The sequence below is a fragment of the Leptodactylus fuscus genome (genome assembly GCF_031893055.1).
Source record: "Leptodactylus fuscus isolate aLepFus1 chromosome 5 unlocalized genomic scaffold, aLepFus1.hap2 SUPER_5_unloc_1, whole genome shotgun sequence".
NCBI classification, from domain to species: Eukaryota; Metazoa; Chordata; class Amphibia; order Anura; family Leptodactylidae; genus Leptodactylus; species Leptodactylus fuscus.
In genome coordinates, this window is record NW_027439806.1 from 934250 (window position 1) to 947106 (window position 12857).

Here is a 12857-nt window from a genome sequence, read left to right on the forward strand (position 1 = left end):
TGTGAGCAGTGTACACCCTGTATAATAAGTGTGAGCAGTGTACACCCTGTATAATAAGTGTGAGCAGTGTACACCCTGTATAGTGAGTGTGAGCAGTGTACACCCTGTATAATAAGTGTGAGCAGTGTACACCCTGTATAGTGAGTGTGAGCAGTGTACACCCTGTATAGTGAGTGTGAGCAGTGTACACCCTGTATAATAAGTGTGAGCAGTGTATACCCTGTATAATAAGTGTGAGCAGTGTACACCCTGTATAATAAGTGTGAGCAGTGTACACCCTGTATAATAAGTGTGAGCAGTGTACACCCTGTATAATAAGTGTGAGCAGTGTACACCCTGTATAATAAGTGTGAGCAGTGTACACCCTGTATAAGTGTGAGCAGTGTACACCCTGTATAATAAGTGTGAGCAGTGTACACCCTGTATAATAAGTGTGAGCAGTGTACACCCTGTATAATAAGTGTGAGCAGTGTACAACCTGTATAATAAGTGTGAGCAGTGTACACCCTGTATAGTGAGTGTGAGCAGTGTACACCCTGTATAATAAGTGTGAGCAGTGTACACCCTGTATAGTGAGTGTGAGCAGTGTACACCCTGTATAATAAGTGTGAGCAGTGTACACCCTGTATAGTGAGTGTGAGCAGTGTACACCCTGTATAGTGAGTGTGAGCAGTGTACACCCTGTATAGTGAGTGTGAGCAGTGTACACCCTGTATAATAAGTGTGAGCAGTGTACACCCTGTATAATAAGTGTGAGCAGTGTATACCCTGTATAATAAGTGTGAGCAGTGTACACCCTGTATAATAAGTGTGAGCAGTGTATACCCTGTATAATAAGTGTGAGCAGTGTACACCCTGTATAATAAGTGTGAGCAGTGTACACCCTGTATAATAAGTGTGAGCAGTGTACACCCTGTATAATAAGTGTGAGCAGTGTACACCCTGTATAGTGAGTGTGAGCAGTGTACACCCTGTATAATAAGTGTGAGCAGTGTACACCCTGTATAGTGAGTGTGAGCAGTGTACACCCTGTATAGTGAGTGTGAGCAGTGTACACCCTGTATAATAAGTGTGAGCAGTGTATACCCTGTATAATAAGTGTGAGCAGTGTACACCCTGTATAATAAGTGTGAGCAGTGTACACCCTGTATAATAAGTGTGAGCAGTGTACACCCTGTATAATAAGTGTGAGCAGTGTACACCCTGTATAATAAGTGTGAGCAGTGTACACCCTGTATAATAAGTGTGAGCAGTGTACACCCTGTATAGTGAGTGTGAGCAGTGTACACCCTGTATAATAAGTGTGAGCAGTGTACACCCTGTATAAGTGTGAGCAGTGTACACCCTGTATAATAAGTGTGAGCAGTGTACACCCTGTATAATAAGTGTGAGCAGTGTACACCCTGTATAATAAGTGTGAGCAGTGTACAACCTGTATAATAAGTGTGAGCAGTGTACACCCTGTATAGTGAGTGTGAGCAGTGTACACCCTGTATAATAAGTGTGAGCAGTGTACACCCTGTATAGTGAGTGTGAGCAGTGTACACCCTGTATAATAAGTGTGAGCAGTGTACACCCTGTATAATAAGTGTGAGCAGTGTACACCCTGTATAGTGAGTGTGAGCAGTGTACACCCTGTATAGTGAGTGTGAGCAGTGTACACCCTGTATAAGTGTGAGCAGTGTACACCCTGTATAGTGAGTGTGAGCAGTGTACACCCTGTATAATAAGTGTGAGCAGTGTATACCCTGTATAAGTGTGAGCAGTGCACACCCTGTAAAATAAGTGTGAGCAGTGTACACCCTGTATAGTGAGTGTGAGCAGTGTACACCCTGTATAATAAGTGTGAGCAGTGTACACCCTGTATAAGTGTGAGCAGTGCACACCCTGTAAAATAAGTGTGAGCAGTGTACACCCTGTATAGTGAGTGTGAGCAGTGTACACCCTGTATAATAAGTGTGAGCAGTGTACACCCTGTATAATAAGTGTGAGCAGTGTATACCCTGTATAATAAGTGTGAGCAGTGTACACCCTGTATAATAAGTGTAAGCAGTGTACACCCTGTATAGTGAGTGTGAGCAGTGTACACCCTGTATAATATGTATGAGCAGTGTACACCCTGTATAGTGAGTGTGAGCAGTGTACACCCTGTATAATAAGTGTGAGCAGTGTACACCCTGTATAATAAGTGTGAGCAGTGTACAACCTGTATAATAAGTGTGAGCAGTGTACACCCTGTATAATAAGTGTGAGCAGTGTACACCCTGTATAATAAGTGTGAGCAGTGTACACCCTGTATAAGTGTGAGCAGTGTACACCCTGTATAATAAGTGTGAGCAGTGTACACCCTGTATAATAAGTGTGAGCAGTGTACACCCTGTATAATAAGTGTGAGCAGTGTACAACCTGTATAATAAGTGTGAGCAGTGTACACCCTGTATAATAAGTGTGAGCAGTGTACACCCTGTATAATAAGTGTGAGCAGTGTACACCCTGTATAAGTGTGAGCAGTGTACACCCTGTATAATAAGTGTGAGTAGTGTACACCCTGTATAATAAGTGTGAACAGTGTACACCCTGTATAGTGAGGGTGAGCAGTGTACACCCTGTATAGTAAGTGTGAGCAGTGTACACCCTGTATAATAAGTGTGAGCAGTGTATACCCTGTATAATAAGTGTGAGCAGTGTACACCCTGTATAAGTGTGAGCAGTGTACACCCTGTATAATAAGTGTGAGCAGTGTACACCCTGTATAATAAGTGTGAGCAGTGTACACCCTGTATAAGTGTGAGCAGTGTACACCCTGTATAATAAGTGTGAGCAGTGTACACCCTGTATAGTGAGTGTGAGCAGTGTACACCCTGTATAATAAGTGTGAGCAGTGTACACCCTGTATAATAAGTGTGAGCAGTGTATACCCTGTATAATAAGTGTGAGCAGTGTACACCCTGTATAATAAGTGTGAGCAGTGTACACCCTGTATAGTGAGTGTGAGCAGTGTACACCCTGTATAGTGAGTGTGAGCAGTGTACACCCTGTATAGTGAGTGTGAGCAGTGTACACCCTGTATAGTGAGTGTGAGCAGTGTACACCCTGTATAGTGAGTGTGAGCAGTGTACACCCTGTATAGTGAGTGTGAGCAGTGTACACCCTGTATAATAAGTGTGAGCAGTGTACACCCTGTATAATAAGTGTGAGCAGTGTACACCCTGTATAATAAGTGTGAGCAGTGTACACCCTGTATAATAAGTGTGAGCAGTGTACACCCTGTATAATAAGTGTGAGCAGTGTACACCCTGTATAATATGTATGATCAGTGTACACCCTGTATAATAAGTGTAAGCAGTGTACACCCTGTATAGTGAGTGTGAGCAGTGTACACCCTGTGTAGTGAGTGTGAGCAGTGTACACCCTGTATAATAAGTGTGAGCAGTGTACACCCTGTATAGTGAGTGTGAGCAGTGTACACCCTGTATAATAAGTGTGAGCAGTGTACACCCTGTATAATAAGTGTGAGCAGTGTACACCCTGTATAGTGAGTGTGAGCAGTGTACACCCTGTATAATAAGTGTGAGCAGTGTACACCCTGTATAATAAGTGTGAGCAGTGTACACCCTGTATAATAAGTGTGAGCAGTGTACACCCTGTATAATAAGTGTGAGCAGTGTACACCCTGTATAGTGAGTGTGAGCAGTGTACACCCTGTATAATAAGTGTGAGCAGTGTATACCCTGTATAATAAGTGTGAGCAGTGTATACCCTGTATAATAAGTGTGAGCAGTGTACACCCTGTATAATAAGTGTGAGCAGTGTACACCCTGTATAATAAGTGTGAGCAGTGTACACCCTGTATAATAAGTGTGAGCAGTGTACACCCTGTATAATAAGTGTGAGCAGTGTACACCCTGTATAATAAGTGTGAGCAGTGTACACCCTGTATAATAAGTGTGAGCAGTGTATACCCTGTATAATAAGTGTGAGCAGTGTACACCCTGTATAGTGAGTGTGAGCAGTGTACACCCTGTATAATAAGTGTGAGCAGTGTACACCCTGTATAATAAGTGTGAGCAGTGTACACCCTGTATAATAAGTGTGAGCAGTGTACACCCTGTATAAGTGTGAGCAGTGTACACCCTGTATAATAAGTGTGAGCAGTGTACACCCTGTATAAGTGTGAGCAGTGTACACCCTGTATAGTGAGTGTGAGCAGTGTACACCCTGTATAATAAGTGTGAGCAGTGTACACCCTGTATAAGTGTGAGCAGTGTACACCCTGTATAGTGAGTGTGAGCAGTGTACACCCTGTATAATAAGTGTGAGCAGTGTACACCCTGTATAAGTGTGAGCAGTGTACACCCTGTATAATAAGTGTGAGCAGTGTACACCCTGTATAAGTGTGAGCAGTGTACACCCTGTATAGTGAGTGTGAGCAGTGTACACCCTGTATAATAAGTGTGAGCAGTGTACACCCTGTATAGTGAGTGTGAGCATTGTACACCCTGTATAAGTGTGAGCAGAGTACACCCTGTATAATAAGTGTGAGCAGTGTACACCCTGTATAAGTGTGAGCAGTGTACACCCTGTATAATAAGTGTGAGCAGTGTACACCCTGTATAAGTGTGAGCAGTGTACACCCTGTATAGTGAGTGTGAGCAGTGTACACCCTGTATAATAAGTGTTAGCAGTGTACACCCTGTATAGTGAGTGTGAGCAGTGTACACCCTGTATAATAAGTGTGAGCAGTGTACACCCTGTATAATAAGTGTGAGCAGTGTACACCCTGTATAATAAGTGTGAGCAGTGTACACCCTGTATAATAAGTGTGAGCAGTGTACACCCTGTATAATAAGTGTGAGCAGTGTACACCCTGTATAATAAGTGTGAGCAGTGTACACCCTGTATAATAAGTGTGAGCAGTGTATACCCTGTATAATAAGTGTGAGCAGTGTACACCCTGTATAGTGAGTGTGAGCAGTGTACACCCTGTATAGTGAGTGTGAGCAGTGTACACCCTGTATAAGTGTGAGCAGTGTACACCCTGTATAATAAGTGTGAGCAGTGTACACCCTGTATAGTGAGTGTGAGCAGTGTACACCCTGTATAATAAGTGTGAGCAGTGTACACCCTGTATAGTGAGTGTGAGCAGTGTACACCCTGTATAATAAGTGTGAGCAGTGTACACCCTGTATAAGTGTGAGCAGTGTACACCCTGTATAGTGAGTGTGAGCAGTGTACACCCTGTATAATAAGTGTGAGCAGTGTACACCCTGTATAGTGAGTGTGAACAGTGTACACCCTGTATAATAAGTGTGAGCAGTGTACACCCTGTATAGTGAGTGTGAGCAGTGTACACCCTGTATAATAAGTGTGAGCAGTGTACACCCTGTATAATAAGTGTGAGCAGTGTACACCCTGTATAGTGAGTGTGAGCAGTGTACACCCTGTATAATAAGTGTGAGCAGTGTACACCCTGTATAATAAGTGTGAGCAGTGTACACCCTGTATAATAAGTGTGAGCAGTGTACACCCTGTATAATAAGTGTGAGCAGTGTACACCCTGTATAATAAGTGTGAGCAGTGTACACCCTGTATAATAAGTGTGAGCAGTGTACACCCTGTATAATAAGTGTGAGCAGTGTACACCCTGTATAATAAGTGTAAGCAGTGTACACCCTGTATAATAAGTGTGAGCAGTGTATACCCTGTATAATAAGTGTGAGCAGTGTATACCCTGTATAGTGAGTGTGAGCAGTGTACACCCTGTATAATAAGTGTGAGCAGTGTACACCCTGTATAATAAGTGTGAGCAGTGTACACCCTGTATAATAAGTGTGAGCAGTGTACACCCTGTATAATAAGTGTGAGCAGTGTACACCCTGTATAATAAGTGTGAGCAGTGTACACCCTGTATAATAAGTGTGAGCAGTGTACACCCTGTATAGTGAGTGTGAGCAGTGTACACCCTGTATAATAAGTGTGAGCAGTGTACACCCTGTATAGTGAGTGTGAGCAGTGTACACCCTGTATAGTAAGTGTGAGCAGTGTACACCCTGTATAATAAGTGTGAGCAGTGTACACCCTGTATAATAAGTGTGAGCAGTGTACACCCTGTATAATAAGTGTGAGCAGTGTACACCCTGTATAGTGAGTGTGAGCAGTGTACACCCTGTATAGTAAGTGTGAGCAGTGTACACCCTGTATAATAAGTGTGAGCAGTGTATACCCTGTATAATAAGTGTGAGCAGTGTACACCCTGTATAATAAGTGTGAGCAGTGTACACCCTGTATAATAAGTGTGAGCAGTGTACACCCTGTATAATAAGTGTGAGCAGTGTATACCCTGTATAATAAGTGTGAGCAGTGTACACCCTGTATAATAAGTGTGAGCAGTGTATACCCTGTATAATAAGTGTGAGTAGTGTACACCCTGTATAATAAGTGTGAGCAGTGTACACCCTGTATAGTGAGTGTGAGCAGTGTATACCCTGTATAGTGAGTGTGAGCAGTGTACACCCTGTATAGTGAGTGTGAGCAGTGTACACCCTGTATAATAAGTGTGAGCAGTGTATACCCTGTATAATAAGTGTGAGCAGTGTACACCCTGTATAATAAGTGTGAGCAGTGTATACCCTGTATAATAAGTGTGAGCAGTGTATACCCTGTATAATAAGTGTGAGCAGTGTATACCCTGTATAATAAGTGTGAGCAGTGTACACCCTGTATAATAAGTGTGAGCAGTGTACACCCTGTATAATAAGTGTGAGCAGTGTACACCCTGTATAGTGAGTGTGAGCAGTGTACACCCTGTATAATAAGTGTGAGCAGTGTACACCCTGTATAATAAGTGTGAGCAGTGTACACCCTGTATAGTGAGTGTGAGCAGTGTACACCCTGTATAGTGAGTGTGAGCAGTGTACACCCTGTATAATAAGTGTGAGCAGTGTATACCCTGTATAGTGAGTGTGAGCAGTGTACACCCTGTATAATAAGTGTGAGCAGTGTACACCCTGTATAATAAGTGTGAGCAGTGTACACCCTGTATAATAAGTGTGAGCAGTGTACACCCTGTATAATAAGTGTGAGCAGTGTACACCCTGTATAATAAGTGTGAGCAGTGTACACCCTGTATAATAAGTGTGAGCAGTGTACACCCTGTATAGTGAGTGTGAGCAGTGTACACCCTGTATAATAAGTGTGAGCAGTGTACACCCTGTATAGTGAGTGTGAGCAGTGTACACCCTGTATAGTAAGTGTGAGCAGTGTACACCCTGTATAATAAGTGTGAGCAGTGTACACCCTGTATAATAAGTGTGAGCAGTGTACACCCTGTATAATAAGTGTGAGCAGTGTACACCCTGTATAGTGAGTGTGAGCAGTGTACACCCTGTATAGTAAGTGTGAGCAGTGTACACCCTGTATAATAAGTGTGAGCAGTGTATACCCTGTATAATAAGTGTGAGCAGTGTACACCCTGTATAATAAGTGTGAGCAGTGTGTACCCTGTATAATAAGTGTGAGTAGTGTACACCCTGTATAATAAGTGTGAGCAGTGTACACCCTGTATAATAAGTGTGAGCAGTGTACACCCTGTATAGTGAGTGTGAGCAGTGTATACCCTGTATAGTGAGTGTGAGCAGTGTACACCCTGTATAGTGAGTGTGAGCAGTGTACACCCTGTATAATAAGTGTGAGCAGTGTACACCCTGTATAATAAGTGTGAGCAGTGTATACCCTGTATAATAAGTGTGAGCAGTGTATACCCTGTATAATAAGTGTGAGCAGTGTATACCCTGTTGTCACGGAGCAAAGGTATACGTCTTCCTCCGGATGGTCTTTTGAATCAACAGGGACGCAAGAGGTCGGGAGACAACAGCAATTTATTGTAATCCACAAAGTTAGTAGCCGGCGGCGGTCACATCAACCGTAATAACAATAAGTCCACAGAAGTCACAATCCAATGATAGCTTTGGTTCCTTGGTCCTGTAACTAAATTCTGGCTCTCTGCAGAGCTGTGCACAGGCCGGCTAACACATACTAACTGCTAGCTATATACTATATACTAAACTGTTACACCTATACCTGGGGGTGGGAAGGGCTGAGCCACAGATCCTTCCCCCCTCACCTATGCCAAGGAGAGCAGACTCCCTGTCTACTATGGACAATGCACCATCCAACATCTTCTTGGAGACACTGATCAGATTATCTCCACCCATTGTCCTCACTGGTCCTCACTAGTTAGAGGTATTTGCATACAATGTGCTAACACACTAGACCCGAATCAGCCAACTACACACTGATGTTTACAACAGGTTAGAGAATACATTCCACATGAAATATATATTACACATTGCCTATTGCCGGACTCTAACCATCCCGTGACAACCCCTCCCCCTCTCAAAACATGTGCATGACACAATTGGCCTACACAGGTAAATTGGGGAATGCACATCAGTCTCTATAGCTCATATGTCTTCCTGCCGGGATAACCCATCCGCGTTCTGGTGTTGGTTCCCTCGGCGGTACTGAATGGTAAAGTTGTAGGTTTGAAGGGCTGGCATCTGTCAGAAAATCCGGTGGATCCATGTTGGCTTCTCCCTGAGCTTGGCTTCGGGTCACTGCTCCCACAAAGTGGCACTGTAGATTTCCAACATCGTTGCCTAATAGAACATCGGCCGGCAGCCCGCTCATCACACCAATTGTGCATCGTTTTGGTCCATAACCATAGTCGAGTTCCACGGTAGCTTTAGGAATACGTCTTTGAGTACCCCCTGCCAACTTGATAGAAATGCCAGGACCCTCCTCTAGGGCCTCGGGTCGCACAACTCGGGGGTCCGCTATGTCACGGAGCAAAGGTATACGTCTTCCTCCGGATGGTCTTTTGAATCAACACGGACGCAAGAGGTCAGGAGACAACAGCAATTTATTGTAATCCACAAAGTTAGTAGCCGGCGGCGGCCACATCAACCGTAACAACAATAAGTCCACAGAAGTCACAATCCAATGATAACTTTGGTTCCTTGGTCCTGTAACTAAATTCTGGCTCTCTGCAGAGCTGTGCACAGGCCGGCTAACACATACTAACTGCTAGCTATATACTATATACTAAGACTGTTACACCTATATCTGTGGGGGGGAAGGGCTGAGTCACAGATCCTTCCCCCCTCACCTATACCAAGGAGAGCAGACTCCCTGTCTACTATGGACAATGCACCGTCCAACATCTTCTTGGAGACACTGATCAGATTATCTCCACCCATTGTCCTCACTGGTCCTCACTAGTTAGAGGTATTTGCATACAATGTGCTAACACACTAGACCCTAATCAGCCAACTACACATTGATGTATATAACAGGTTAGAGAATACATTCCACATGAAATATATATTACACATTGCCTATAGTATAGACTCTAACCATCCCGTGACAACCCCTCCCCCTCTCAAAACATGTGCATGACACAATTGGCCTACACAGGTAAATTGGGGAATGCACATCAGTCTCTATAGCTCATATGTCCTCCTGCCGGGATAACCCATCCGCGTTCTGGTGTTGGTTCCCTCGGCGGTACTGAATGGTAAAGTTGTAGGGTTGAAGGGCTGGCATCTGGCAGAAAATCCGGTGGATCCATGTTGGCGTCTCTCTGAGCTTGGCTTCGGGTCACTGCTCCCACAAAGTGGCACTGTAGATTTCCAACATCGTTGCCTAACAGAACATCGGCCGGCAGCCCGCTCATCACACCAATTGTGCATCGTTTTGGTCCATAACCATAGTCAAGTTCCACGGTAGCTTTAGGAATACGTCTCCGAGTACCCCCTGCCAACTTGATAGAAATGCCAGGGCCCTCCTCTAGGGCCTCGGGTCGCACAACTCGGGGGTCCGCTACCGTTAGGAAAGCTCCCGAGTCCCGGAATCCAACAACTGTTCGACCATCCAGTAGGACCTCCTGCAAGTGCTTCCGCTGAAGGTTTGCGGGATGTGTGGCAGAAGGCTGAATCCCATAGACCCCTGGAGGTGGAACAGATGGGTCATTCATGGGGTCATCTGGAAATGGGGCCAAACTTTCTGTCCTAGGAGTGGTTCCCAGGTAGTGAATAGGCCGGGATGCCACGGTGGCCCGTGCCCCCATGTTAACAGGGCAACTAGCTTGCAAATGTCCAGGCCGCCCGCACCCAAAACATCTGCGCTCTAGCATTCTTCCAGTAGGTCGTTGTCTAGGGACAGGGTTGTTCATAGCTGGAGGCCGATGGGCTGGGGCAAAGGTAGAGGGGGAATTGTAATCCTGAGGCCGGGCACGAAAGGTGGGTGGCTGGATGAAGGGTGTCTGGCGGACTGTGGTAGTTTTCCGCTCCTCTGCAAACAACCTCTTCCACTGCGGCTTGATGGTCAGGCCCTCATCTGCAAGAGAAGCAGCTTGCTCAACTGTGGCTGGGTTCCGTTCCAGCACCCACTCACGGATCTCAGCGGGGCACTGGGAAAAGAACTGTTCCTTAAGTATGACTTGGAGGATCTTATCAACTGTGACAGCCTCCTCTCCTTCTAGCCAGCGCTTGCATGCTTGCTTCAACTTGTGGGCGAACATGTGGAAGGAGCTTCCCCCATTGTAAGACAAAGAGCGGAACTGAACTCGGTAGGTCTCTGGAGTGACTGCATAATACTTCTGCACCGCTCTTTTAATGGCCTCATAGTCCCGCTGATCACTAGGGTCCATGGCTCTGAGAGCTTCCGCAGCCCCATCTCGTAGGTGCCCCACCAGATACCGGACCCAATCCTTCTCTGGGACTTCCATCAGGTGGCACTGGTGTTCGAAGTCCTGAAAATATCCATCAACATCCCCAGCCGCTTCATCAAAGGTCTTGAAGTGTTTATGGGAGACATATGGTGGTTCTCTCACTGTTGGGCTGGGGGTCGACGTTTGATTATAATTCCTCATAGTTATCTCAGCCATTCGCATTTCATGCGCCATTCTTTCCTTTTCATGCGCCATTCTCTGTTCCTCCTTCTCCGTTTCCTGAGCCCTCTGTAACGCTCTACTCCTTTGCTCTGCAGTTGCTCCTAGCCCCAGCACTGCCAATTCCTCCTCATACAAAACAACCCATCTGCTCTTTTGGGTCTGTACCTGCCACTCCCGTATCTCTCCAGTCTCCTGGGGGCAGCCCTCCTCATGGTCGCTTTGCAGGGTCATCTCCTCCAGTGCCTCGATCAGTTGCTCTTTCGTTCTTCCCTGGTAACTCAGGTTTAGTTCCCGGGCCCTTACTTGTAGACTTGCCATAGTCCAGTTCCTGTATTCTGAGGTTGTGGCTCCATTAATCGCTGCGCTGCTGTAGTCCATCTCGCTGTCCGCTGTTGATCCCACCGCTGCCAACCAGTTGTCACGGAGCAAAGGTATACGTCTTCCTCCGGATGGTCTTTTGAATCAACACGGACGCAAGAGGTCGGGAGACAACAGCAATTTATTGTAATCCACAAAGTTAGTAGCCGGCGGCGGCCACATCAACCGTAACAACAATAAGTCCACAGAAGTCACAATCCAATGATAACTTTGGTTCCTTGGTCCTGTAACTAAATTCTGGCTCTCTGCAGAGCTGTGCACAGGCCGGCTAACACATACTAACTGCAAGCTACAACTATATACTAAGACTGTTACACCTATATCTGTGGGGGGGGAGGGCTGAGTCACAGATCCTTCCCCCCTCACCTATACCAAGGAGAGCAGACTCCCTGTCTACTATGGACAATGCACCGTCCAACATCTTCTTGGAGACACTGATCAGATTATCTCCACCCATTGTCCTCACTGGTCCTCACTAGTTAGAGGTATTTGCATACAATGTGCTAACACACTAGACCCTAATCAGCCAACTACACATTGATGTATATAACAGGTTAGAGAATACATTCCACATGAAATATATATTACACATTGCCTATAGTATAGACTCTAACCATCCCGTGACACGCTACCGTTAGGAAAGCTCCCGAGTCCCGGAATCCAACAACTGTTCGGCCATCCAGTAGGACCTCCTGCAAGTGCTTCCTCTGAAGGTTTGCGGGATGTGTGGCGGAAGGCTGAATCCCATAGACCCCTGGAGGTGGAACAGATGTGTCATTCATGGAGTCATCTGGAAATGGGGCCAAACTTTCTGTCCTAGGAGTGGTTCCCAGGTAGTGAATAGGCCGGGATGCCACGGTGGCCCGTGCCCCCATGTTAACAGGGCAACTAGCTTGCAAATGTCCAGGCCGCCCGCACCCAAAACATCTGCGCTCTAGCATTCTTCCAGTAGGTCGTTGTCTAGGGACAGGGTTGTTCATAGCTGGAGGCCGATGGGCTGGGGCAGGGGTAGAGGGGGAATTGTAATCCTGAGGCCGGGCACGAAAGGTGGTTGGCTGGCTGAAGGGTGTCTGGCGGACTGTGGTAGTTTTCCGCTCCTCTGCAAACAACCTCTTCCACTGCGGCTTGATGGTCAGGCCCTCATCTGCAAGAGAAGCAGCTTGCTCAACTGTGGCTGGGTTCCGTTCCAGCACCCACTCACGGATCTCAGCGGGGCACTGGGAAAAGAACTGTTCCTTAAGTATGACTTGGAGGATCTTATCGACTGTGACAGCCTCCTCTCCTTCTAGCCAGCGCTTGCATGCTTGCTTCAACTTGTGGGCGAACATGTGGAAGGAGCTTCCCCCATTGTAAGACAAAGAGCGGAACTGAACTCGGTAGGTCTCTGGAGTGACTGCATAATACTTCTGCACCGCTCTTTTAATGGCCTCATAGTCCCGCTGATCACTAGGGTCCATGGCTCTGAGAGCTTCCGCAGCCCCATCTCGTAGGTGCCCCACCAGATACCGGACCCAATCCTTCTCTGGGA